This window comes from Cyprinodon tularosa, unplaced genomic scaffold (genome assembly GCF_016077235.1).
Source record: "Cyprinodon tularosa strain WSP-4 unplaced genomic scaffold, ASM1607723v1 ctg439, whole genome shotgun sequence".
Lineage (NCBI taxonomy): Eukaryota > Metazoa > Chordata > Actinopteri > Cyprinodontiformes > Cyprinodontidae > Cyprinodon > Cyprinodon tularosa.
Window position 1 is genome coordinate 366,513 of NW_024039162.1, and position 25,895 is coordinate 392,407.

The 25,895-nt window shown below is 36.8% G+C and overlaps 1 protein-coding gene across 12 annotated transcripts in view; it reads left to right on the forward strand.

Moving 5' to 3' along the window:
* Window positions 1-3,493: 3,493 nt before the first annotated feature.
* chl1b (cell adhesion molecule L1-like b) overlaps window positions 3,494-25,895 on the forward strand; it is a 106,522-nt gene continuing 84,120 nt past the window's right edge. For 4 of the 12 annotated variants that reach the window (XM_038299863.1, XM_038299869.1, XM_038299866.1 and 1 more), the window contains exon 1: window positions 3,497-3,850. The gene's annotated coding sequence lies outside the window, so the exon portion shown is untranslated. Of the gene's footprint in view, window positions 3,851-25,895 lie in introns of all 12 variants that reach the window. The other 8 variants (XM_038299873.1, XM_038299875.1, XM_038299874.1 and 5 more) reach the window with 6 other exon arrangements.

Genomic DNA, 25,895 nt, shown 5'->3' on the forward strand with positions numbered 1-25,895 from the left:
TCACACTGAGCCTGGTTCTGCTGGAGGTTTCTTCCTGTTAAAAGGGAGTTTTTCCTCTCCACTGTCGCTACAAGCATGCTTAGTGTGGGGGATTGTATTTGAGTCAATGAGTCAATGCAATCAACTGGTTTTCCTTAGATAGAAAACTTTGTATCAATTTGACTGTATGATCTGGTTGAACTGCAAAGTGCCTTGAGATGACATGTGTTGTGAATTTGGCGCTATATAAATAAACTGAATTGAATTGAATTGAACTATTCATATTCATTCAACTTTCATTTGAGGTAATTTGGTTATGGTAGGTTCTTCCATTAGGACGATGATCCCAAATAAATATCTGACAGAATACTATCACTGATTTTGTAAAGCGTAAATCAACGTCCTCTCAGGGGGCCTGTAAGTTCCAATTCTGCGAGAGTGTGATAAAATATGACCCATGCCAGAAATCTAATGATGACTGAAAAATAAGTGAGGTGTCCTTGAAGTTACTAAGCATTTATCTACACTTTTTTTTTTTATACATACTGATGAGCATATTTGTATTTACAATTTTAAGTAAGCACTTATGCATACATTCATAATCAATTCCCTTATTTTAAAGTCATTTAATTTCTCATCTAAAAAAAGGAGACTTCCTGTCTCAGATTTCAATCTGAAACAACCCAATGAGTCAGAGATAACCGATAGCAAGCTCTTAAATGTTCCTGGTACTGAAGGGCAGTTTTTTCTAACTTGTCATTTCCAGGTTAGAGATCGGCACCATCTCTGCGTTTAGGTCTGAGGTTATTGGATAAATTGATTTCTAGCTGACCTTTCCTGTTCGCTCCGCTGATGCAAAGAGTTCTTAATGATCCTGTGCTGTCAGAGGTGGTGGAATCATAGATCCCAGCAGACACCATTAGTCTTCCATACTGGGGCTGACTTTCTGATCAAAGGAGTGGGCCCAGTTGATACACACCAGGTTGACACAACGAAAGCACCTGTTAATGCTCTGCAATATGTCATAAAATCCAAGAGGAGAGGCTGCATTTACAAATCAACACCTCAGAAGCTGAAGCAATTAATTAAACTTTGAGGTAAGACTCCGTCCTTTGCATTGGAGTATTTATTGTCCAAAGCAAAAATAAGAAAGTAGTCCAAAATCTTTATCAGTTTTTGCCTTAATTAGTAAAAAAATAAAATAAATAAATAAATAAATTAAAAAAAAAATATATATATATATATATATATGTATTTTTTGCATTCATGTAAAATTCAACAGGGGCACATAAAGACAGTAAATTGATGTTGCGATAACTAACAATTGTTTTATGACATTCTATTTATTTTCATAAAACATGTCCTTTTCATAAAACAATAATAAAAAAAACAGTTTACTACAATGTAAATATTTTTATATTTCTTATTTCAGAATATTGCACTGATAAAAGAATGTTGAACAAGTCCAGTTGCTGATTTTAGTTGTTTGAAAAATAAAAAAAACATGCATTCTTTTGCTTCTTTATAGCTAAAGCTAGGGGTCAAGGTAGAGATGATATTTCAGGTTATTAACATTCAGTTTCGTTCATCTGAAAATAAGTAATTATATGTTTATATTTGTGGTACAGTATGTTCCGATGATCAGTCAGCTGAAAATCTCCTATTTTATGGATGATATGTATGCTCACAAAATGCATGCTGAAAGAATATTTTATTGAGGAAACTGAAACTTACAAGACACAAGAAAAAAATAAATAAAACAACAGACAGCAGTAGAATCAAGAGGTGAACAACTAGTAGCCTAAATACTGTGGAGATGTGAGGACCAACATGTAAACCAGATGGGTTTAAATGGCAGGTGCAAAGTAGCTGGAGAAATAATCTTAGAAGATGATGAAGTCAATATAGACAGAATACATAAAGATTTACACAAAAATACCAGCAGCAGATGACAGAAAACCCAGTGAAAAAGACTGAAATCTATGGATGCAAAATTATAGCATTTGACACAAAGGTAGAAAACACAGACACAAACTAAGGGATATTAGTTCTACTTAAAGACACAATAATTAGGCCCGAGCAGCGACAGCGCTCCAAAGGCCTATTATATCTGTGGTGTTTATTATTCTTATTTTTCTCCTGACAAAACAAGTGGCTTTTTGGAGGCGTTAAGATGTTCAAAAACTCCCCAAACTTGGCAGTAAATTGTCCCCCGACGAAAATGTAAGTATTTTAATGGAATTCAAAAATGGGTGTGGCCAAATGGCTCTACAGCGGCCCCCAAAGGGAGATGGGGAAAACTGCAATTCACAGAGATTTGAAATATGGCAGGTAGGTAGATCTCAACGAATCATGAAAAAAAAGAAATCTCTTGGAGGTATGCTCTAAGGCCCCGTCCACACGAAGTCAAACCCTGGCCTAAACGCACAAATTTTTCACCAAACCAGCCTCTCATCCATACGAAGCCGGCGTTTCGGGGGTCTGTAAACAATCTTTTTTTTATTAAGCCTTCAGAATGGGAAGATTTTAAAACGCCGTTTTTGCGTTTCCATCTTGAAACTCTAACCGCATTTTTTTTCTTACACGCATGCGTAATAGCGTTGCCTCTAAACACGCATGCGCGACACAGTATCACAACAACAATGGCACCATACTGTGTTGAATGGTTGCTGCTCATGCTACTCACCCTGCTGTCGGGCTTACAACAGAATCTTCTTCTTCTGGAATATCTCCAGGAAGAACAGAGCAATATAGACGACATAGTTCATCACCTCAATTTGACTGAACCACGAAAATGGACCCGCAGGACCATTTTCCGGTTTTCCGGTTTGGTTGTTTTATAAATATTACTGCGCATGCCCAACATTTTGTTGCCTGTTTTTGCCTATTTTTGCTTTGGCACCACAGCGCCACTTAGAGGCCTGGCATACATTTTGCAGCGTTTTCATGCATTCGTGTGGTCGATCACATTTATTTTACGTCTCCGTCTTTACGACAAACGTTCTGGAAAATATTAGCGTTTCGTGTTTGTTTTGACTTCGTGTGGACGGGGCCTAAAACCTACAGGAAGTCGGCCATTTTGAGTCAAATGTCGATTTTTATTTTTTTTTTACAATTTTTCAATTCTCTGGGCGTCGAATTTTAATTATCTCCTCCTAGCATTTGAGCCATCGGCTTCAATTAATTTTGTTTTTGTAGGCTGAACCACATATTGAAGTTCAATTTTCAACAAAAAAAACAAACAAACAAAAAAAAGAAAACATTAAATAGATTAGTGATGTAGGGAATTTTCACTCTTTTTGACGCTCCTCCATGTCTGAACAACATTCTCACAAGCAATGTTTCCTCCTCATTGCCTCCTCCCTTTTAAACCTGTTCTCCCTCTGAAGCCTGGGAATAATGTCCGTCGCGTTTTTTTTTTTTTTTTTGGGGGGGGCGCTCGGCATTGGGGGGCATGTGGAGGGGGGCTTTAACCCGGTCACAGCGCAGGGAAGTTGCGCACCGTGTTAGTGCGTTGCCATGGGGATTTGTCAAACCTATTGACTGCAATAGGGTCCTTGCTTTTCTTCTGAGTCTGTCTTTGTTAAAGGGGGAGGAGGAAGGACCCCCTACTACTTTTTTCCCCTTAAGTCTCGCAAAGGCGCGTGAGGAGGCAAGAGGAAAAGTAGGAGGAGGAGGGGAGCCGAAAGGAGCAACAGCATCCAGGGAAGGTTGAAAAGGGAGGAGGAGGAGGAGACGCTGAGGTGTTCTGCTTTGGACCAACAGATAAGGGAAGCGGCTCTACGTTTAACAGTCACACCTCCACCTCTTTCTGCCGCCGGTGGACGCAAATCAACTTTGGGAAGGGCTGCGGCATGAGACGCACCTGACGGTGAGTTTGCATCACTTTATGGCTCATGGTGTGCGAGAAAATCTTTCCTCTTGGTTAATAGCTGTCAGTCTGATCATTTATTGGCATCTGGATGTTGCAAAAATAAATAAATATAGAAATAAATAAATGGTACCACTGTGCACCGGTAAAAACCTGTACTTTGTTCAATATTGGCTATTTAAGAATTTATATGTTTGATTTAAGGTTTACATGTCAGATGTATTATTTTAATAACACGTGTTTAATTGGATCAAGGTGTGTTGCATGTTTTCCTTTTTTAAAATAATAATACATTCCTGTCGCTTAATGTGATAATTATACATTTTTCTAAGTTTCAGGTAGATTTATATTTTATTGAAATAAAAATAATAAAAAATCTTTATTTTATTTTATTTTATTTTAATGCCTGTCATAGCTGGTCTTATAACAGGAACCCCCACCGTTTTATATGTTGGGAATCTCTTTGAGATCTACCTGATATCTCCACTGCTAATACACAGAAACATTGATATCTGTTTTTTTAGTATTCTATTCTCATCTCTTCACAGTAGCATATAAATTATTTGAGCAATATTTCTAAATAAAAGAGACATAAAATGCTTATCTAGAGGTGGTTCATAGTTTGGGGCTTGAACTGATGTGTGGGGTGTTTAAAACCAAGAAGCATTCATTCTCAGGATGATGTTCTAAAATCCAGTATGATAATTAAGATATAAATGTTAAAATATTTCAATGTAATATATATCTGAATGCAATTCCTGTACTTTACTTCCCATCTTTTGCTGTTACTTGTTTAGAAAATTAAAAGTTCAGGAGGGACTGTAAACACCTGTTTTTATCTCTGAGGATTATTTGAGTCATTTAGGTTTTATACCAATACCAAATCCGAGTCCCTTTTCTCACTGAATTCAATAAAATTATTGCATTGCTTATGTTTAGCAGTGCAGTAAATTAAAAATGTATTTTATCTATATAAACTCTCAACACTCTACAGTAAATACTGTTCAAGATTTTGTTTGTCGCCTGTTACTTTTTTTTTTCCTGAGATAAGGGGATTTTGGCCCAACTGGTGTTTCTGCAAGTTGGACTAAATATACTGCTATAACGTAGCATCTACATGTATCACCAGACAGCAAGATACACTTTGTGAAATGTACAGATTTAAAAATGACTCCATTTATATACAGATGTGAAGTGCAAGCTTAATCTGCAGCATAGTGCAGCAACTGACACAACATGGAGGTCTCAGTGAGGATGAAGGGAGGTCGACAGCAGGGCAAGTCAGTGCATTATCCAATGTTTGTTTTGTTTCTAGTGAGGAAACGCAGACAGCTGTTGGTAAAGACAGTAGCTATGTTTGCACGTGCAAAATGTGCTCTGATTTAAACAAAAAATTGTACTTCTAATTCAAAATTTATATTAGATCAACATCTAACAACTGGATTGTGCACCCACCTTTATTCAAAGTAGAAGCTCTCTGACATGTGCAGAGTTTTCAGTTTTTCCTTAAAGGGGTCTTAGAATGCTTATATAGGTATTTGGTGCTGGTCCTTAATGTCTCTGAATTGGGTGTGTAACATTGGTTTGGCTGAAAATGGCATATTTGCTGTTCTATGCACCCTAATGCAAGCCTGGTTATTAGCCCTAGAATGAAATGATAGGTTTTCTTCCTTTTATGGTATGATCAAGAATATTTAGATGGGCTGTGTGTGATTGGTTGGTTTACAACGAGCGAAGCTGCTGAACAAAGACGCATCAGAGCAACAAGCACTCTCTGAAACATCAAAATTGTTGATATGGTAGGGTGACCAGACGTCCTCTTTTTCCCTGACTTGTCCTACTTTTCATTCCTTAAAAAAATCTCAGGGGGGGAATTTCAAAATCGTCCGGGATTTTGGTCAACTACAGTGCAGCACATAGTCGAGACACACTGGGCACTCAGCCACAGAGTCTGGGGCTTGCCCGCGAACCCCTTTGGATGGGGGCAGGGAGCCAGCCAGGAACGGCGGCTCATGGCTTTCTGGTGAGGTCGGGTCCACTCAGCTGCCCAGCAGTCAACACTTCAGGTCAATTAGATAGATGCTGGTCAGATTATGGACCCTCTCAATTTTACTCTGATAAAAACACCCTCAGAAGAAAGATACGACTTTTATTCGAAGTAAAAAAAAATCTGTTTCAACTCCTTGAAGAAAAGCTGCTTGTAGAAGCATCCTTTGAAGAAAACTATGAACATGTAAATGTAATTTAACTATAGTGCAGTTTGAGCTGAACAGTCTATGAAAATGTGTTAATGCTTTGGTTGATTGTCAGCAAGGGTCTTTTTGGTTTCATTTCTCTGTTGTGCCAAATTATTTTCCCTCAGTACAGCAGCACAAAAGTGAGGTGACCTGCAGTTTAAATTAACTCTTTTATAAGGTGCTTATTTTTAAAGAATGGTTACATTGTATTAAATATCAAAGTAGTAGCGAAACAGCTGTTCCAACCGTTGCATTTCCGAATTTTCCCGAGTGCTGCCCGACTTTACACAAGTGAATAAAGTGAATGCGATTGGTTGTTTATCTAGGGGGCGGGATTGTAGTGGCAGAAGGTTCGCAAGCAATTTTGGTTGTGACCAGTTTTTCAGAAGCATCTTGCTAACCATTTAGCAACTTTGTGCTAGTAGGTTCCCAATGGGAAATTACATTTGGACCAATAAGCACTTAGAAACGATACTGCCAAGGGACGCTATCAACAGCGGAAACACGCAAGAGGAGGAGAGTTTTGTGTCCGAAGTTGTGGATGTGTCTCCTCCGTCATACATTTTTTATTTAGAGGAGGAAAGCAGGGACAAAGTTGTTATGGAAGAGGACGCCAGGGTGGCAGAAACATCGTTTGATGTAGAAGGCTCACAACTGTACATGTTTGAGCCCTTGCCTTGCAACTCTTCTGTTAGCTCTACGTCTGCCGAAGTCACAGACGTCATCCCTGTGAACACTGGGACGCAACTCAATGGTAGAGCAAATTATTCTTATTTCTTATTTCAACCGTTGCATGTATTAGCTTTGACATATGAATCAAAATGATATGACCAAAAGAAATTTGATTGACAGATGACCGTTAATATATGACTGGCCAAATTTAGGTGTACAAGCTGACGTATAACTAACTGGCCTGCATAAGATAATGAAAAAACAGGATTTTTTTTAATAGAAATTTTCTTTTGGGACAATATTGTCTGATAAAGAGTACATTTATATACATGTTTAAGCCAGAATGATTTGACATTTAAATATGACTCCCCTACGAAGTCAATTTTTGTCAATATAAATAATTGACAAAAAATAAGTTTAACACTATCAAACCTCTTCTTTTTTTGGAATAAAGAGGTTAAAATAAAATACATTATATATTTATCCAAAAATTAGATTTAAAGAGCAATACTTTTTGTTAAATGATCAAGCTTGCTATAAAAGTCTTTTTCAGGTTAAAAAAAAGGACTGTCATGACAAACGCTGGCCTTACATTGTTTAACTTCAAAATAAACATATCGGTTGTTGGTGTATTTTATAGGCTTAGTATGTGACATGATTTTTGTGTACACTAATTCATGCAAACTTTTGCTGTAAACTTGTCCCTTACTTGATGCTGCTGGAACTTAATTTCACTACTATGATACAAAAATGCTTATTTTTTCTGTTTTATGCATTTGCACAAAACCAAACCACTTGTACTGCCTTTAAAAAGTATTATCTTACAATTAATATAAAAACTAATCTGAATTCATCTAACTTCAATGAAAAATTGAAGCCTTTCATTTCTCCCATCCTATGCATGCACAGAATATTGGTATGGTTTCCTCCAAGTTTCTCTTATTATTAACTGGACAATATGGAACTGGTTTGGTGTTAGCAAAGTCTGTATTGAAACAGTCGTGTGGAAAAGAGTTATTCATCCCCCCAGAACTCATATAAATTAGTTAAAGGACATAAATACAGATGTCCCTTCTGCAGCACAGAGATTTGGATTGTTTAGTTTTGAAGCAGGCCAGTAAATAGAGGCTAGTCAGCACAGGGATGCTCACTATTGGCTCTCACATGAGAACTGAACAGTGTGATGGACATTGAGACATCTCTCTATATCAGGAATAAGTGCATTAGAGCACCTCAGGATGGGAGATTATATAGATTCAATGTTTGTGGTTACTTTGCACTCATTAGCTGAACGCAGGTTTGTACATGGGGAGATACAGTTTCCACTTAGAAGAAAATTTGGGGTTGTGGTGTGAAATTATCACAAATGTCACATTGCACTATAAACAGATTTAAAAGTCAAAATATGTTCACAGGCAAAATAAAAAATCATGTTTTCATAATTAAATTACCACTGCTTTCCCGATTCCTCCTCTACACTTGAGAAAACAGCTTCTCATTACAGGCATTGACGATAGAGCGTAAACACGCATGACAAAACATTAACATGATTGATGAAAGTTAAATCTGCATGATTAAAATCACGTTAGAGTGGCATTTAAATCACAGGCAAATAGTGGTCATCACTGGTTTCTGTAATTGATGGGGTGTGGATGGAAGAGCTTGTCGGCTGTTTCTGATCGGCTCTTGGCGTTCATAAAGCACCCCTTCTCTCAAGAGGTCGTCATAGAGATTCCCTTGTAATGAATATTTACAGGGTATGTTAATGCATGTGTGGAACTGTTGCAAATTTTAGTGTTTCGTTTCTTCACTGCTGTTTTTTGGTTTCTCCGTGCAGACAGCTGCCTTTGAGAGAATCCCAGGAAACCGAGATCCTCTGTAGTTTACTTCTGATTTGCTGTTTGTATTCTCTTTGATGCTTTATTCGGATTGTAAAAAAAAATCATCTTGGCCTATATTGTCACTGAAAACAAAGAGGGAAGAATGTGGATTCCATCCAAGAGAACATGCCACTAGCAGAAATCTTCTTAAACTGGTGCTCTGGGTTCATTATAGTGTTAAATACAAAGACCATGTAAAGTGGAGGATGCCGTGAGTACTTCTAATGGTCTTTTATTTATGCTGTGTCCCATTTACCCCAGAGAGATGGGCCAAAAGCTCCTAGGTCCTCCAATGTTCATACCCACAATTATCACCCATCAGGTAAGCAGAGGAAGCCCATAATTTCACTTCTAGGCCAAAGACAACAGCCTCTAATAGCACTTGTCATCACACGTGGGTCCCCTGCCTCCCCTTTTTGTATTCAGGCCAGTGGCGCTTTGTGTCCAGAAGTAGGTCGAATGCTTCTCACCAAACACATTTGAACCAGTGCCAGTAATTGGACGAGCAATGTGTCGACCATCTCCCAGCCGGTCCGTGTCAGGCAGCGCTGCTGCGCCGCTTAATATGCAGCTCCAACCTGCTGGATTTCATGGACCCTTTTTCATCCCTTTTAATCATCCTTTTAATCGTTTGAATTTTCAAACAGCAGCAAACAGAACATCCGTTGTGTCCGCAGGCGCACAGATTCTTAATAAGGATTCAGCTGACTATGAGTTCAAAATACATGTCTCTATATAGGGGTGCAAAGGTAAAGGGACACCCTGACCCCTTCCAGCACCTGATTGAGGTGTTTTAAAGAGTGTAAAATACAAAAACAACAACAATTATAGAAAAGTTGAGGTTTTAGAAATGTGCAATTTTTTTTTTTTTTCAAGTCAGTCCTTTAACCTAACCCTCCCCAAAATTATTCCCTTAACTTTATAAGATGCTGTTCCTTCTTCAGCCACCAAACTAACCTGAATTTCTCATTATCAGAGCTCTGTAGCACTTTCTGGGTATTTGCAGGTGTATAGTCTCAAGCTATAGATGCTTTGCTCCATGGCTCAACCCAACATCTCAAGCCCTTTTTAGTGACATATATCTATATGATTTAAAAAATATAAAAAAAAAATATATTAAAAAGTAACAGAGAGGAATCTTAAAGTTGTAGTTCCCCCCACTGAATATGTGGGTCTAAAATCAAATGAACACAACATTTGTCTGACTTTTTGGGGATAAAAATGCTACTTTACCATTATAGATTAGATTGTGCTTGTTGAAACTGTGTTTTATCCCAATGAGATACAATAAAGTTTTTGGCTGTAATGTAAAAAAGGAAACAAAAGCATCCAGGTGGTGTGAATACCCCAGCTATGCCAGTGGCTCTCTCAGAAAGGATATTGAAGCTCCAGAATTTATATAGTTGCTTTATATTCTCCACTGTGTGCTTATTCAGCTTGTCTACGTTTTCTACATTATACTCAGAAACCTTCACCTTCAAGTTCAGAGGAACAGCTTTTCAATCTTATTGTAAAATGACAGTGAATGACAAACAATAAAATAAAAGGAAAATAAACACAGAATAATAGCAAGTAAATATAATAACATGATAAACGCAGGTAGTAGAGCAAATAAAACATTTGGACCACAACCTTAAACTTATATTACCACAGTTTACAGATTAATCTCTTAAGTCAAAGGCAGTTCTACACAAATGGGTTTTTTAATTTGACTTCAGAGAACTCAGGCTTTCAGCACTTTTCCAGTCTTCTGGGAGTTTTTTCCAGATCAGTGGAGCAGTGTTGTTTTCATTGACACTCCTTTTTTTCATGATGATAACAAAAAATGACAAGTTAAACATGGATCTTTAATGACTAAAACATGACAAGCCATAGGTTTGAGTTTCCGTCAACGAGACGAGACTAAATAAAAAATAGCGGGTGGTCGGTCAGACATTTAAACTGCATCATTGTGCAGCAATCTGCTAAGCAGTATTACCCATGGAGCTGCGTCCAGTTTGTTTCGCCGCCCACCTGCTGTGCAGCGTTGCACATGCTGCAGGAGCACAGATGGATCTTGGCAGCCTCGGCAGGGTCTGAGAAAATAGCCTGGAATGGTCCGGTACTGTGCCCTCAATGCTGACAAACTGCTCTGATCTTTCTGCTTGTGCAGAAATGCGTCTTTGCGCAGCGGAGCTCCGAGTTTGCTCTTCATGTTCCACTCTAATGGTTTGCTCTCAGCAGTATGGCTCTTCCATTGCTACTTTATAAACTATATGTGGCTGATCATTCTCTGCCAAGCGTAAAAAAAAAACAAAACCTTTGTCTAACTAACAAGATTTGATTTCTTCCACTCCACAAGAGGTGATACTAAATATTCTTTAATTTCTACCAAAAGCAGAAATCCCTAAGTTATATCCAAACACAATATTTCATTGAATTCTGTTTGTGTCTGGATAAAGGGCCCGATGAAAAGGTCTATAGATCTTTGAATATTTCTCTCTCATTGTTCTGATTTCTATCTATTTAAATATGATGTAAATGTTCCCTTGTATTTTAATTAAAATATTTTCTGTTTCCTTTAAATATGTCAATATTTTAGTTAGCATATTCATTCACATTAGGTCTGGATTGCCATGGCATTACAAGGCAATTATGTAGGTTCTCTCTGTATTTTATTTATATCAAAACCCTGTGAATTTATATCTACTTTGACCCCTGAGCAGCGGTAACCGAGAGTTAAATTCTCAGAAATAAAGCCAAAATTGCCAAAGTAGAAAGAAGAATGTTTTTGTTCTTTGCTTTTTTGGAGCAATGAAGATTTTATTGATATGTGTGTAATGCATAATTCATAGTAGATCAGGAAGTGTTTGCTTTTGGATGGAAACCTTGTTTGTCCAAAACCATTCCTTTGTTGTACATTTTGTTAGCTTGTCTGTCTGCTATATTAACCAAATTCTAGTGAGAACTAGATCTGTTATTTTCACAACTTCTGTGAGGGCATTAATTTATCGAAAGTTTATATGAATTCTATAAATCAAAGTTTTCTGCCCAACTGCAATGATGCAAGGCAGCATTCTATACCCAGCAATTATAGTATCTTGGCAAGAGCCGTCAGTCTGGTAAAGAATCTGGTTGTTATTCGAAATTGTAAAGATTAATTTTTATTTTTTGTCACATAAAACTGACTAAAAGTACACTAAAACCTTTTTAAGTTTAAGCCAACTAAAATCAACTAAAACTATCACATATCGTAATGACTAAAATGCGACTAAACTAATAATAGTTTTGGTCCTGAAGACTAAGACTAACTCTAAGATGGCTGTCAAAAACACTGCCGTGGAATATAGGAACTAAATGCTGCTTCTCCATTTTTGGTTTTAGTTCTGGGAGAACAAAGTAGGCTTGAACTAGAAGACCTGAGTAGTCTGGAGGTTGATAAAGTGACTAAAAACCTCTTATGTATATAGGCACTGTTTCAATCAGTAATTTATATAATAACAGGTGGATTTTAAAGTCAAATGGGTATTCTCTTCAACTCTCCCCTTTTTAAAGGGTTATTAAGCTGCAGTAATAGAAAAGGAACCTTGATCCAAACCTTGATCTAAGCCTTTTAACTGCATATTTCTTCCCGTCAACTCACTTTAATTTTCTTGCTTCCACTGAAAAAATAATTTTTCATCTTATTCCATTGAAGGGATAGTGTATTCAGACTGCTGTTTAGTGTTAGTTTTCTGCCCAAAACACCATAGAGATTCTCTTCTCTGACCTGTTTTGTGTGCCATATAAATTACTTGTGACAAGGTTAAAACAGAGCTTTGCAAGACTTTTAACTGTTTGTTATTCTTGCTCAAAGTATGAGCTTCTGTATTATAAAGTAATTCATCTCTAAACCTCTGCACTAATTTCTCTTATTCCTGTCTGCACTTTCCATTGTTCTTCACAATGTTTTTGTTTCACTAACTTAACATATGTAAGAACTAAACAGAACTGTTGGATAGGGCTGCAGTTCACGATTATTGTAGTTATTGGTCTGTCTGGGGAATATTTTACTTACTCAATGAATCTAAGAAGTGATACCCTTATATAATTAACACACTTCAACGAAACCTAAAAATGTTTTTACTTTTAAGCATTTTAAGCAGAGAAATGTAGGAAAAGCTATATCCAATGCTCAGAAATGGAGGAATTAGTTGACAATTATTTCAGTCATCAATTAATAATGATTAATCCAACAAATTTTTTCAGTGCTATAGACCTTTTCCTGAGACTCAACTATACGCAAGTGGACTTTGTCTACAGGTCTGAATAAATATTGATGCATTGCATCTTATTTTAGAGTATCATGTTAAAAGAGTCTTAATTCAAATACATGCCACACTTTGAAAAATTTTAAAAACTATTTATTATTTTCGTTGTACTTTTTAATGATCCACTGCTTATATAAGCCAACCAAGAAAAAAAAATCATGACTGACTTACAGTATATTAACATTGGTGGATTAGATGTAGCGTAATTCAGAGGAATATTTTTGCTGGGCACTGTATCTCTACTTATCCAAGTGAATATTTGCCTAGCAGTGTTGGTGTTTAAGCCAACGGCATGTTTGTGCTCCTTTTGCTCTCCTGTTTGCAGCATGTTTAGGAGTTAGAAGGAGAAAGAAACATAGTGCTCTTTCTTTTTAGCCACAGGCAGACCTCATGTGAAACAGAGCTGACTGAAAGATGTATGTGTGAAAACGCTGCATGGTGGAGGCTCTCCACCTTTGAAGGATCGAGGCAAGGAAAAAAAAAAAACATTTTCTGGTTAAATATTTGAAATCCTTGCTGCTTTGCTGTGCACAGCATGTAACAGATCCATCGCTCACCAGCCACAGAAATTTAATTTCAGGATAGAATCCAGCTTGGTGGATGAAATTCGGTGTATGGGATGATGTTCAGAGATTAGAGAATCCAGCCTGCCAGCAGAGAGGGTTAGTTAGGTGCACCATCAGATTAATTGTCTGTCTAAGTAGCTTTATTATCTCTTATATCAAGAGTTTGTTGCTTTTGCTGTCTGGGAAAGAAGTCAATGCAAAGGTGATGCAGAGGCATCTTGAAGGTGCAGTGACTAGCAATCACCCAGGCCTTAATTGATGTTCAGCTCAGGCTCCAGTAGTAGAAGCAATTACAACGAGAACTCGTGTTCCTTGAGCTGCAGGCAGAGTTGGGGGTGCTGCACCTCAGCCGAACTGGAGCCCTCCTCTTTCATGTTTGTCATCGATGACAGCGGTAAGGGGCACCATTCCACTCAGTGTGTTCTGGAAATGTGTTTGGTTACATTAAATATTCATCCCTTTGCCTACTTTTCAGCATGATACATATATTAATTCCCCAGACAAAGATAAGAACTGCTGATAATCAAAATCAAGGTTTATTTCTTATTTAACAGGTCTGTGCATCATCAGGGCAAAATGGGGCTGGTTTGACCAATGCCTTGGAGCTGTGCATGCCCAATTAATCAGGAAAGTCAAGACAAAAGGACAAGCCTATAGTGTGGTCAATGTTATCCGGTATGCTCTGTGCTTCTTTTACCTGCACAGGGGAATAAGAAGTCAGGAGCCGGAGCTGACAAGGTGTTATGTATGCACCCCTGCATGCTGGAGGATGTAGATTTACCTGTCATTGTTCCCTTCCTCTGGTTAAAGGATCTGTTTTCTTTGAGATAGAACATTTTACCTTAATTTACTGGTATTTTCTTAGAATTAGAAGTAGGTTAGGAGATATGCTCAGATGCTTTACTGGGGATAAATTGTTTTTATTTTCTTTGACACTAGAATGCCAACCCCTAATGCACCCAAAGCACAATTTTTTTCTTTCATTTATTATTATCCTAAAAAATATATATATACTGGTCCTAATCAGAATCAATATCAGCCATGTAGATCAGAAGATTACTGGATTTCTAAGTCCTTGCTATAAGTCCCTGACATTGATCTTTTTTGTTTTGTTAAAATATCTTAATAGAGAAAAAAATTAAGCAGAAAATGGAAATAACAAAGAGATTAACTTTTAATGATGATAAAATGAATTGAATCGATGTCCTAGTGACCGTGTGCCACTTGTTGTTTTATAATACCAGCCTCCAGGCTGCTTTGAAACATGCTTTTTAGATGTGTATTCCCTCCTTAGTGGCATTCACTTTGAAGACTTTTATTTGTAGTGCTGTTCTGCCTCATTTGGCTATGAAATTGTAGTCTTTATGTTTAATTAATCATCTGAGATTAGGCCCACATAAAAACCTTAAGCAATAATGAGGGCCAATAAAGGAAAGTTTAACGAGAGGAACTAAAATTCCACAATGCATTGCTGTCAGCTTCAAACTCATTTTCCAAACTGACTGTCCTGGTTTTTGCAAGTCAGCATAGAATTGTTGTTCCTCTGTTGTACTGGTTTACATTTCCTTTTGACTTCTCAGTTGATATATTAAACCTCAGTGAAAAGGCTGACATAAGCATACGATTCTCAAAGGAACAACAAACATGCCAGTTATGCCTTAAAGAGGAAGCAGGTATTGCTCTTAACTCACTTTGAAACATGGGTGCTTTCAATTTCAATTGGAGGCTCAGTTTCAAATTACTGATTCATACTGAGATGAAACAAACAAAGAGCACAGGTCTAGATGTGACAAATGTAGACAATGGAACAGAGAAGCACAATATCACCGGCTTTGTGTCCAATGAAGAGTATTGTGCGTGCCTTCATGGATAAGGTTACTGGAGCACCCTCGGGAGATCAAAGTGAAGGGCGTCAAGAGGACAGTCTTGACAGCCAGGGGACACAGAGGACATAGCTGTTAAGAAATGAAACACACCCGGCCCTGTGCAGCTTGGATGTTTGCCAGTAAATGTGTCAAAAATGCTTCTTGCAAAGCAATAACTTTCACACGTTGTTGTTATTTCAATCAATGGTCCAGAAAAATACAGGATGTTCACACTGATTTGAAACTGAGTAGCACGTGCCCAAGTTGTTGAGGCTAAAAGCAACAAAAAGAACAATGCTGCAGGCTTTAGTGAGTTTGATGGAGATTTCAATTATCATACATTTTATTTCGGAGATAATATTAATAGGGTGGATTATTATACCATCTTACCATCTTTGATCATGCCATAAATTCATATACTGTCCACAGAAGCCTACTTCAAATAAAAATAAAACCAAAAAAAGTTTATAAAGTAATTCCAGGCATCATTCTAAAAGTTGGATTTTTTAACCCAGAAACTTGAGCGACTTTTCCATCCTTGATCTCATAATTCAGCATGGTTGCTTCATGCATAAGAAGTTTAGGTAATAAACTGTGCTGTAGCTGCTCTGTAATACTTTGTCTCACTGATTTACTTCCTGGCTCACCAACCTGCTTCCAAAATTGAACATTCTGTGGTACATGTATTGGCAAAATACAGTGTCATGCAGTATCAGCCTTAATCTTGAAGAATCAAATCCTTCTTTAACTTAGAAATACAAATTTGCCAATGCTGGTTAGATTTTTTTTCCTTGCTCACAATACAAACTTCTGAAGTATTTATTATTGAAGTACAAATAGATAATTTTGGAAATTATTTAAAGCTTATCCATTTTGTTTCATTTAAAGCTGCCTATATTATGTAATGTTTTACTGCACCAGTAGTGTCTGAAAAAGGTTAGTTCAGCAAACTTTAGAAGAACTTTAGAATAGAAGTTTCTGAAAAATACAAACATTTTCTTAATATTGTGTTTATGTTGAATGTATGTAAACTGTACAAAAGGAATCCCAGAGAATGTTACACCAATATAAATTATAGTTTATCATATTTAATCAAGTGACATCATAGATAACGTGGAACTTGAGTGATCAACCAATTTGTTGCCAATCTTAGATGTAGCCTATGCCTTTTTCAAGCTTTGATCCATTCTGGCTTAATCCCATTGGTATTTTAGAGCAATAATAGTTGAAGACCTTAGAATAGCCAGGGTGTTTACATTTCTCCTTAACATGGAAAATATCAGAATTGAAATCATCATTATAATGTAAAAACAGTATCATAATCATAATCAACTGCTTGGAGGCAACATTTGGCATTTATTTTTAACCATTTTGATTAATGATCAAATACTGTAAACTGACCCTGCCTATTTCATTGTGGTCACTGTTTGAAAAATAATCTTTGTCAATTGTCTGTAATCATTAGGGGTCAGTTAATCTGTAAACTGACCAAATTCTTTCCACAGCTGATTTCTTGAGGCAATCTAGTGTTATTATATAGACACTTAAGGGAAGACAACTTTGTCAGTTTAAAGCCTATGGAGAAGTTGCTTCCTTACATGTGCCAGAGGAGTTTAGCTCTTTAAAAAGGATGTCTTGAGTGAGAATCCTGATTTAGTCATTGACCCTATGAAATTAAGACTGCATCTAGAACTGGACCCTGTAGGTTAATTGATTGTACAATACATTTTTGTATCGTTATGTAGTCAGAAATAAAACACATGATGTCTGTGGATGAGGTGAGGTAAATGACTGAGAATGACTAGGAATGCCATAATTGCAGCTCAGTGCTCCCCTGGGACCTCATTACACTATGTCGGGGCCTGTTGGGTTTCAGAAGTGGACTGTTGGGAGCCAGTTCGCCTCCATGTATGTTGATGTGGTGTGAACATCTGAGCTCAGTGTCTGTTGTGCATATAAAGAGGTTGTTTACAGGGCCATTGAGCCTCAGAGTCAAGCACAGAGAGAGCAGATCAAGCATGATTAGAAACCTAAAACGAGGTGAGAGTTGAGTGGTCAATTTGTTGAGTGGGCAAACAAAAGATGAGAAAAAGTAATGTATTCTATATGCTTTCTTTTGCAGCTCAGCATAATGGTACCTTTGCATTTGTTTGATCTACAGGGAAACAGGGAACTAGTTTATAATAACTCAATAATTTTATGAGGACATTAAATATATAACAAATGTTTGATGTTTTGTAACAGTTTCTGCATCTGTAGTATTGTTATTGGCAGCAATTCTAGTTTTAGAATCGAGCAGAATAGAATAGAATTCAACTTGGTCATTACACTGTCACAAGTACATAGGAACAAAATGTAGTTTGATATAAATATTTATTTACATGTGCAAAGAGACTATGGACAATAAATGGTATATATAAACAGAGAGCAATTGTAAGAGGATATAAAATAAATAAATAAATAAATAAATAAATAAATAAATAAATAAATATGAAAACTATATACAGATTATAAAGGAAAGTTAGGATATGGATTATATTAGAGAGAGAGAGAGAGAGAAAGAGAGAGAGGCAACGCGACAACTCAAAAACTTTTAGTCTAGTTTTGGTCTGTTTTAAGAAAAAATAGTTTTCTTTGTGTGTATTCTTTATCTTTGTAAAAACTACAACTATATATGTCAAAACGTGAATACAAACCAATTCAATGTTGGTATCATATCCCAAAAACAAAATCTTACACATACAAATATTTATTTACATTTCATAAACTGATCAATTTGAAACAAAGGCTTTTTTTCTTTAGTTATGTAAATACTTTCCTCAGGCGATAAACCTGCAAAAGTACTAGATTTAGCAAAACAAATGTTTGTTTTTTTCTCAAATCTACAAGCCAATAATGCAGAAACACACATTTAAGCGGGCTATTATCTCTCCCTCCTCATCATTCATAGTTCATACAGTTGTTGCCTATTGCTCCTTCCATAATATTTTATGAGGAACTTACATATTTTCAAAATTAGTTGACAAACACTCTGAAGCCTAACAGTCAGTGTTAACAAATAACATAAATTATTTTGATAAATGATCTAAACTGTTCATAAATGGCTCTAAAAGTATACACTAAGGGTCACCAATTCAATTGAACCATTGCTGCCTTGTTTACAGAAAGGATCAACCGGTACAATAAACATGAATAAATTTACACACATCATATCATAGGACAACTATCCATCAGGCATGACAGCTAGCTAATGAGCTGTTCCTGTTACCGTGACAGCTACTGCTGTTGCACAACATGCTACCTGCAGCTAGCGTAACACACAACACGATTTTCTCAATTATAAAATGCTAAAATCGGATGCAGCTACAGCAGTAACAAGCACTAGAATTAGCACACAACAACTAATGTTAGAGCGACCAACCCAACTTATACTTAATTTTAACAGGATTTCCTTTTCAGTAATATCAGCATGGAGAGCCTTAACGTGCTACTGAGTTAGACGCCTCCATCTTCATGTCCACATTAACTAACATATGTCTCTATAATATATTCAATTTACTTTTGGATTGATCATATTAATGGAACAACTATGTAGTTAGGATCTGTGGTTGAGTCTGACCACCAGGTCAAGTCTTTTAACGTGCCTCTCCTGCTCCCAGGGGGTGTGGGTGCTGGTCAAAAATGTGCAGGATTGATGATCCTTAACTGACAGATTACAAACATAATAGGGATGTCCGATCAGCATTTAAGGCCAACAGCGTACCAATGTTCTAACCTCATATCCGAACAGATTTTGAGTCCTATTCTGGTCATTTGCCTTTAGCAATAAAATTTATAAAACTGAAATATATATTGAGCAAGTAACTTACTAGACTAATAATTTCATTAATAAGCATTACTATTATTATTGTAAATCTAATGAAATCTAAATCTTACATAGAATTAAAGGTCAGCATCAATATAATATTTCAGACAAAAGTAAAAAGCAAAACACTGACTTGGTACAGTATTGCTTGTCTGACATGATCTGTTGTGTGAGCCCCACAGAAAAGATTAGCATGCAGTACGGACTGCTTTAAATCAAGTTTTGGGATCAACGCAGTGTGCCATGAGGCTCATTAAGGACATTGGGCAAATGTATGCACTCCAAATATCAGTAGTGAAACTATCAACAACATTCCAATTCAAGTGACTTTGTGTTGTTTCTTTAACTTTGTTGTACAGCTGTGGTATGGCTGTGTCGGTACTGTAGTGTCCGCAGAGCATAGCATGTGTCCAAAACTTCCAGCAGACGTCTATGTCTGACATTCTCAACTACTGAGATGGGCTGGTTGTCAAGACCAATATGTTCGACCAACATTTCTGTAATCCTCTTTGCCCTTGTTTTCGTTCATAAAGTCCAGCATTTGTTGCTCTACTTTAGCAACCTTAATGTACAGCTGGCAATCAACAGAAATCTACAGCTTTACAAAACTATATAGACATTGGAATGTTTTATCGTCAGATGACAAATCAAGTCTGTGGTGTTAAATTTAGCTCTGCTGCTATATCCTCTTGAAATTGCAATGTTGAAGACATTGTAATTTAACTCTCTCGAGTAAAATATTTCTACACTTCTGACGGGCTTGATTTGCACCGCCACAGAGGTTTGTATTTCACTGCTACTGTCAGCCATAACTAGCGGGTACTTTACAGCAGTTGCCGTAAAGATCGGCATGTTTCATCAGTAAATTTAGCCGAGCTTCGATCACCACAAAATAGGAAAAGATCAAAACAATCCAATCTTGAGATCGGGATTGGGACAATGGGACATCCCTAATACATAATAGGCAAAAAAGCCATTTTCATAAAGCCTTGGTCTCTAAAACCAAAACTGATGCACAGCATGTTTTAATCATCAAATATATTCTCACAGTTTTATTATTGTAATGAGAACATTTTTGTTAAAGACATGTTTTCGCCATCTTCATTATTGATGAAAACAACAGTGTGGCAGTGAGCTGTTTAGCACCGAGGACCCAATACGTCAGTATTACTCATTTCTTTTTTTCATATTTATTAGAACTTCTATTCCTTTAACAAAATTCACTTCAGTTTTGGAAGTTATTTACTTCTGAAAGTCTTTGCTGCTGCCCTTTAGGGTCCTTCAAGCCAGATCTCAGCGTGACAATTTCTAATGTTCTCACCCCAAGACATGGCAAATGTTGAGTAAGAGAATCTTGCCAAGCTGGTGTAGATCCAAATTAATTCATCAGCTTGGGGGGGACTTGATTTTTTTTTTTTTTTTTTACAAGCATGACCTGCAGAACACCAGCTATGAACCACAGACTCCTTGACCTCATTATTTTCACTGCTTCACATTCATGTTGGCTAGAAATGAAGACTTGTTTTTATGGCTCCACACTGAATTGCAAAAATTACCTCAACTTAAGACTTTGAAATGGGTTTCAGTGGAATGTTAACAAGTAAGTGAGGTTAAATGCCTGTAAAATTTACCAGTTACAAGGCTAGATGCCTGTGACTGGAGCAGATGGGGAATATAGGGGTAAAGAAAATAGCTTGGTACCAAAATACTTAACATTTCAGTCACTTATAGACACATAGTAGGTCAAAGGTAAGAGTGTGGTTTTAATTGCTCAAGCTAATCAGTCTCACATAGACTTTGCTAAACACAGCCACAATAAACGTCTCACTAAAGTCTAATCAGTTTCAGTTTTAAAAAGTTTGATCAGAATGCCTTTATATCAATTTAGGATTTCTCCTAATGAAAGCAATTTCCTTGCAGAAGAAATCAGAGTCCTTTACTGTACTGCATTTTGTCATAGTCAACATACAGTTAAATATATGTTATTGTGACATTATGTGCTACAGAAAGCCAATGCATAACTCAGTCATGTAGACTGAAAGAAAAAGACTATATTGTTTTTCAAATGTTTCATGCAAACAGGTTTACTGTACATCTTTATATTAAGTCCCCATATGTCTGAATTTTGTAGAACTACATTTTGCTGTATTTATCTCTGCAAGTCCTTTAAGGGTATGGACTCTTTACATGATAGCATAAGGTCAGTGCATGAAGAGCACCTTTAAATATCAGTTTCGAGACTTATTTTTTTGTCAGTTACTGTATATTTATGGCTGGAATTGGTAGGAGCTGCATATACAGGCTTTAAGCAAACCCCTACATTGAATCTAAAGCTGTATATTTGGGGGACTTTTATCTAGTTGGTAAATCTTTGCCCCAGTACAATTTATTTTGCAACAGCATGTGTTTTTTTCCCCCTGTATTGAGCTCAATTCATCTTCCTATAAACTCTGACAAGCTCCCCTAAGGAAAAAGCTACTAAGGAAAAAACAACTTCACAGCATGATATTTCCACCACTATGTGTCTTGGGAGTTGCACTGTATTTAGGATGATCTGCAGTGTTAGTTTACTCTCATGTTTTTTTTAACTATTTTGCTTTGAACTTTCCTTTACCTTTTCCCAGATGTGTACCATGCTCCCTACATCTCACACCTGTTTATCGTTACCAACTTTTAGGTGAACTATTAAGCTGTCGATCTTTGCAGCTCCTCCAGAGTTACTGTGGGCCTAGAGCTTTCCCTGTACAGCCTTTCAGTGTAAGATAACGGCCCCCAAGGATTAGTGTTTGAAGAACCTAGTTAGTTGATGGCTACATCTACGTGTGTGGATAGGCAATATATTTTGCATTTTCATATGATGGATTCAGCAGTGCTAAATGTTCAAAGCTGGGACTAATGTTTTATAACCTAACCTTTTCCAAACAATCTTCCTGGCCTGCCTGCCTGCTTTGTTTCTTTGTCTTCAAAATTTTTTTCTTTCTATTTTTAAAGATTTTTCATTCATCATTTGGTTCCCATTGCTGTATTTATAATCCAATGAAATACAGTGAAGTTTATTGTGCTGGCATGACTTAATGTAAAAAGAATTAGAATACCAATGTAATTTCTTTTGTAACTTCTTCTAACAAAGCTGCCAGAAGTCTGCTTTACAAAGCATCTGTGCTTTCTGGTAAAGATATGCAGCTGCAGGCTATTTCCATCATCCATGAACCCATGAGAGAGATAACATTATTTTTGAGCTCTGATAGCAGGCTGATATGTTTTTGTTTTTATCAGAAAGAAAAATACTTAATATCTACAATAACCTGGTGCATTAAACTGAACAAAAGGCTCCAAAGGAACATATATGCCACCTTTTTTTGTCACAGATGTAAAAATCTGATTTGCTAAAGTACTTTATGGGGAACCTTGCAGACATTTCTGGAAGGTGAGAGGTTTCTTTTAAAAAATATATCTTAATAATACAAGAAACCTTTTCTTTATAGATAGAACTGCAACCCACACCATATTTGTTTCTTTCTATTTTAGTCCACTGGCTGTCATGCAGAGAGAAGCAGAACTAGCACCAATCAGGGACAGAAAATGTTTCTGTTCTCTGTGTAAGAGAAAACCTGAGTCAAGTGCCAGTTTGAAGAGGCTTAAAGGCTTAAAGAGGAAGCCTCGGGAAACAAAAGTAGATCAATAGTTGTGATCCCATCACAATCCAGCTTTGATATCTTGGAATTACACTCAACAGTCATTGCATCTTGTGCAACTCTGTATGTATTTCTCTGTGGCTGTCTGTTGACCTCCATGAATTGAGGCACTGAGTCATCTCTCCCTGGTAAAACTTTAAGGCAGTCCTATAGTTTTAAAATTCCCCTTCATCACCACAGCTTCTTCAGATAGTGTTGTCTTAAGCGTTGGAATTTGCATTTAAATTGACTTCAAGCGTCACCATTTATTTTTCTGGAGACAGAGAGTTTTATCATTGACTTCGCTTCTAATTCTGTTGGATCTGCTACAAATGTGATAACCAAAGCAGGATTATTATGCAGGGAAATTGCAGTCCCAGGTTTGTTTCATGCTCTGCTGTAGACACTCTTAAACCACCCTGTACTGGCGTTTGACAAAGTCTGAGAAGACTAAAGATTATATTCACGTCTTTCATCCATGAAAGATTCTTGAGCTTAAAAACATTTGTGGTCCTTGCATAATTTTACTTTATGATTCTGAAAATGGTTGTGACACAGTGAACGATGTTCTTGCATTTATAGAAACTTTTTCTTTGTTAAAAATACTTCTATCTGAAATGGATGAATATATTCATAGGCCTTTCAGACATGACAGTCAGGCATATTACATAGATTTATGAGGATATAAGGCTGTCAATCCTGCTCCTCTGTATTTTCTTAAATGTTAGCCATTTTTATAAAGGTATCTTTTTATGTTTAGAACGTATTCGAACAAAAGTATTCACTGCTACTGTAAGCAATTTTTTTAGCAGATTTGTAGTTTTAATTTTCTTCTATCAGTCCAAATGCCCTAAACAAATAACTGGAAATGTACAAAGTGTATTATTATGCATGTGTTTAAGTTTCTTTTTTTTTATTACTTTTAGGCTAAATCAATTGTATGACCATCAAAGTCACATTTTTACACAGACCTTATCCTATTTAAGGCAAAGCATTATAGGATTTTTTAAAGTAACTTTATGATAGGATTTATTTCATTTCCTATTCAGTACCTAATATTTATTTTAATTTTGATTATTTAAATTTTTCATCCTGTGACTGATTTTCACATTTCAAGTTCTCTGTCAAGTTTTATTGTATAACTAGTTTGCAAAATGTTTTTAAAGTTAGTGACTATATGAATTTATGTCTTTTTTTTCTTCTCCTTTTAAACCAGGGAGTTTTATTTCCCTTTTGCAGGCATTTATCTAATATTTTGTTTTGCAAAATGACTATGTGAACCTTAACTCTGCTCATCACCGGGAACCAACTCTCCTCACACTGAAACATGGTGTTGGCATCATGCTGTGTTGATGCTTTTTTTTTCCAGAACTTCCTAATCAATTAAAAAAAAAATTCTTAATCACTCAAGTAATGGAGGATTGGCATAAATGTTATTCTTTCCAAAGCTGGTAGCGACACACCTCAAAGTACTGACCCAGGAAGGTTATTTTATATATTTTATATTTAATACTATACATAAATTCATAAAAAAAAAATCTAAATAAAACATTTTTAGACTTTTATTTATTAAAATCAGTAAAGTGTGTTTCTTTTTCTGTCTATTGCTAGATTTTCCCCCAGATTTATTGATGTAAAATACTACTGAAAAGCACAGAGGATTTGTGATAGTAACGTGATGAATATATAAAAGAAAATTTATTTGGATATGAAGTCCTTTATAAAATAATGCCATTTAGTGTGTATTTTGGGCTAAAAAATAATCCACAGCCCCTTTGACTCATGTCATTGTGACCTCTGTGATTAATCCACCGTACAAAAATAGTTGAGAAAGAAGCAGCCGGCTCTGCAGGGGTCATGATAATTTAGAGGGCTGTGGCACTTCAGGGTTGACAGCTTGATGCAGAAATCACCCCCAAAATCCAGTTTAATTGACACCATTACCCTCGAGGTGTGTCGGTTTTCTGACACTTGATGAGCTCACACATGTTATCCTCTCACCGTAAATAGTAAATCCACGCTTCATGTTTTTAAAGCATTGTACACCTCAGTAATCCCCATTTTAACAGCTGCTAGTCCCAGCTGAGCCACAGTTGGTGTCTTGTGTCAGGGGGTTGTGATGAACCATTTTATGAACCCAATATACCTTCATTTTCTCCCACTGGGTTTGTTCTTCTAGTCTTCAGGTTGAACCTGAGCATTACAAGCCCCTTGGTCCAGCCGCCTACTGTAACTCACCTGCTGTTTAAACATTTGGATCATATCTTTGACCCCCAAGCCATCTCCGGGCCAGCCTTTTTGTGGGCAGTACGAAGTTACAGATGGCTTTCCTTTATCCTGGGATTCACCGATGGAGGTGGTGTGGAGAGTTTGAAGGTTAAAGGCAGGTCTTCCTCTCTTGTTCTCTTTAACGCCGTCATTAACACTCAGGACCTTTTGATACTTGAGCTGACCTTCTTTTTTTTTTTGCAGTGCAGAGGGGGTTTATTTTGGGTTAAAAGTATGCCAGGAGTACCAGTATTAACCTTGTGTTTTGTGTCTTCGAATGAACGGCAATTGACTGGCAGACTCTACTCTGGTTCATTCCATACACCTAGTGTGTCCTGGCTCATGTTTTGCTACAGTAGAAAGCCTTTTCTCCTGTTTCCACAAGCCTACATTTTTCTGTCCTCACAAAAGCTTTTCAGCTAGCACAAAGATGAAGTAAACAATCTTTAAAAAAAAAAACTGGAATGAACTATTCAAACAAAAGATAAAACAATGGCTGTGCTCCAGTATGTGGGGGAGTTTTTGCAAGCTTAACAAAAAGAGAGTGATTCTACAGTTGTAAGTTGACAGAGCCATGTTTGCACCCTGTGAGGAGAGAAGAAATTTCTAACAATCATAGCGAGTAATACAGCACTAACATGATGAAGTTGTGATCTCAAAGAGGTCTTCCAAATGCACCTCAGGTGGCTCAGAAGTATTCACGCCCTTGGAGCATCTTATGCATCTTTT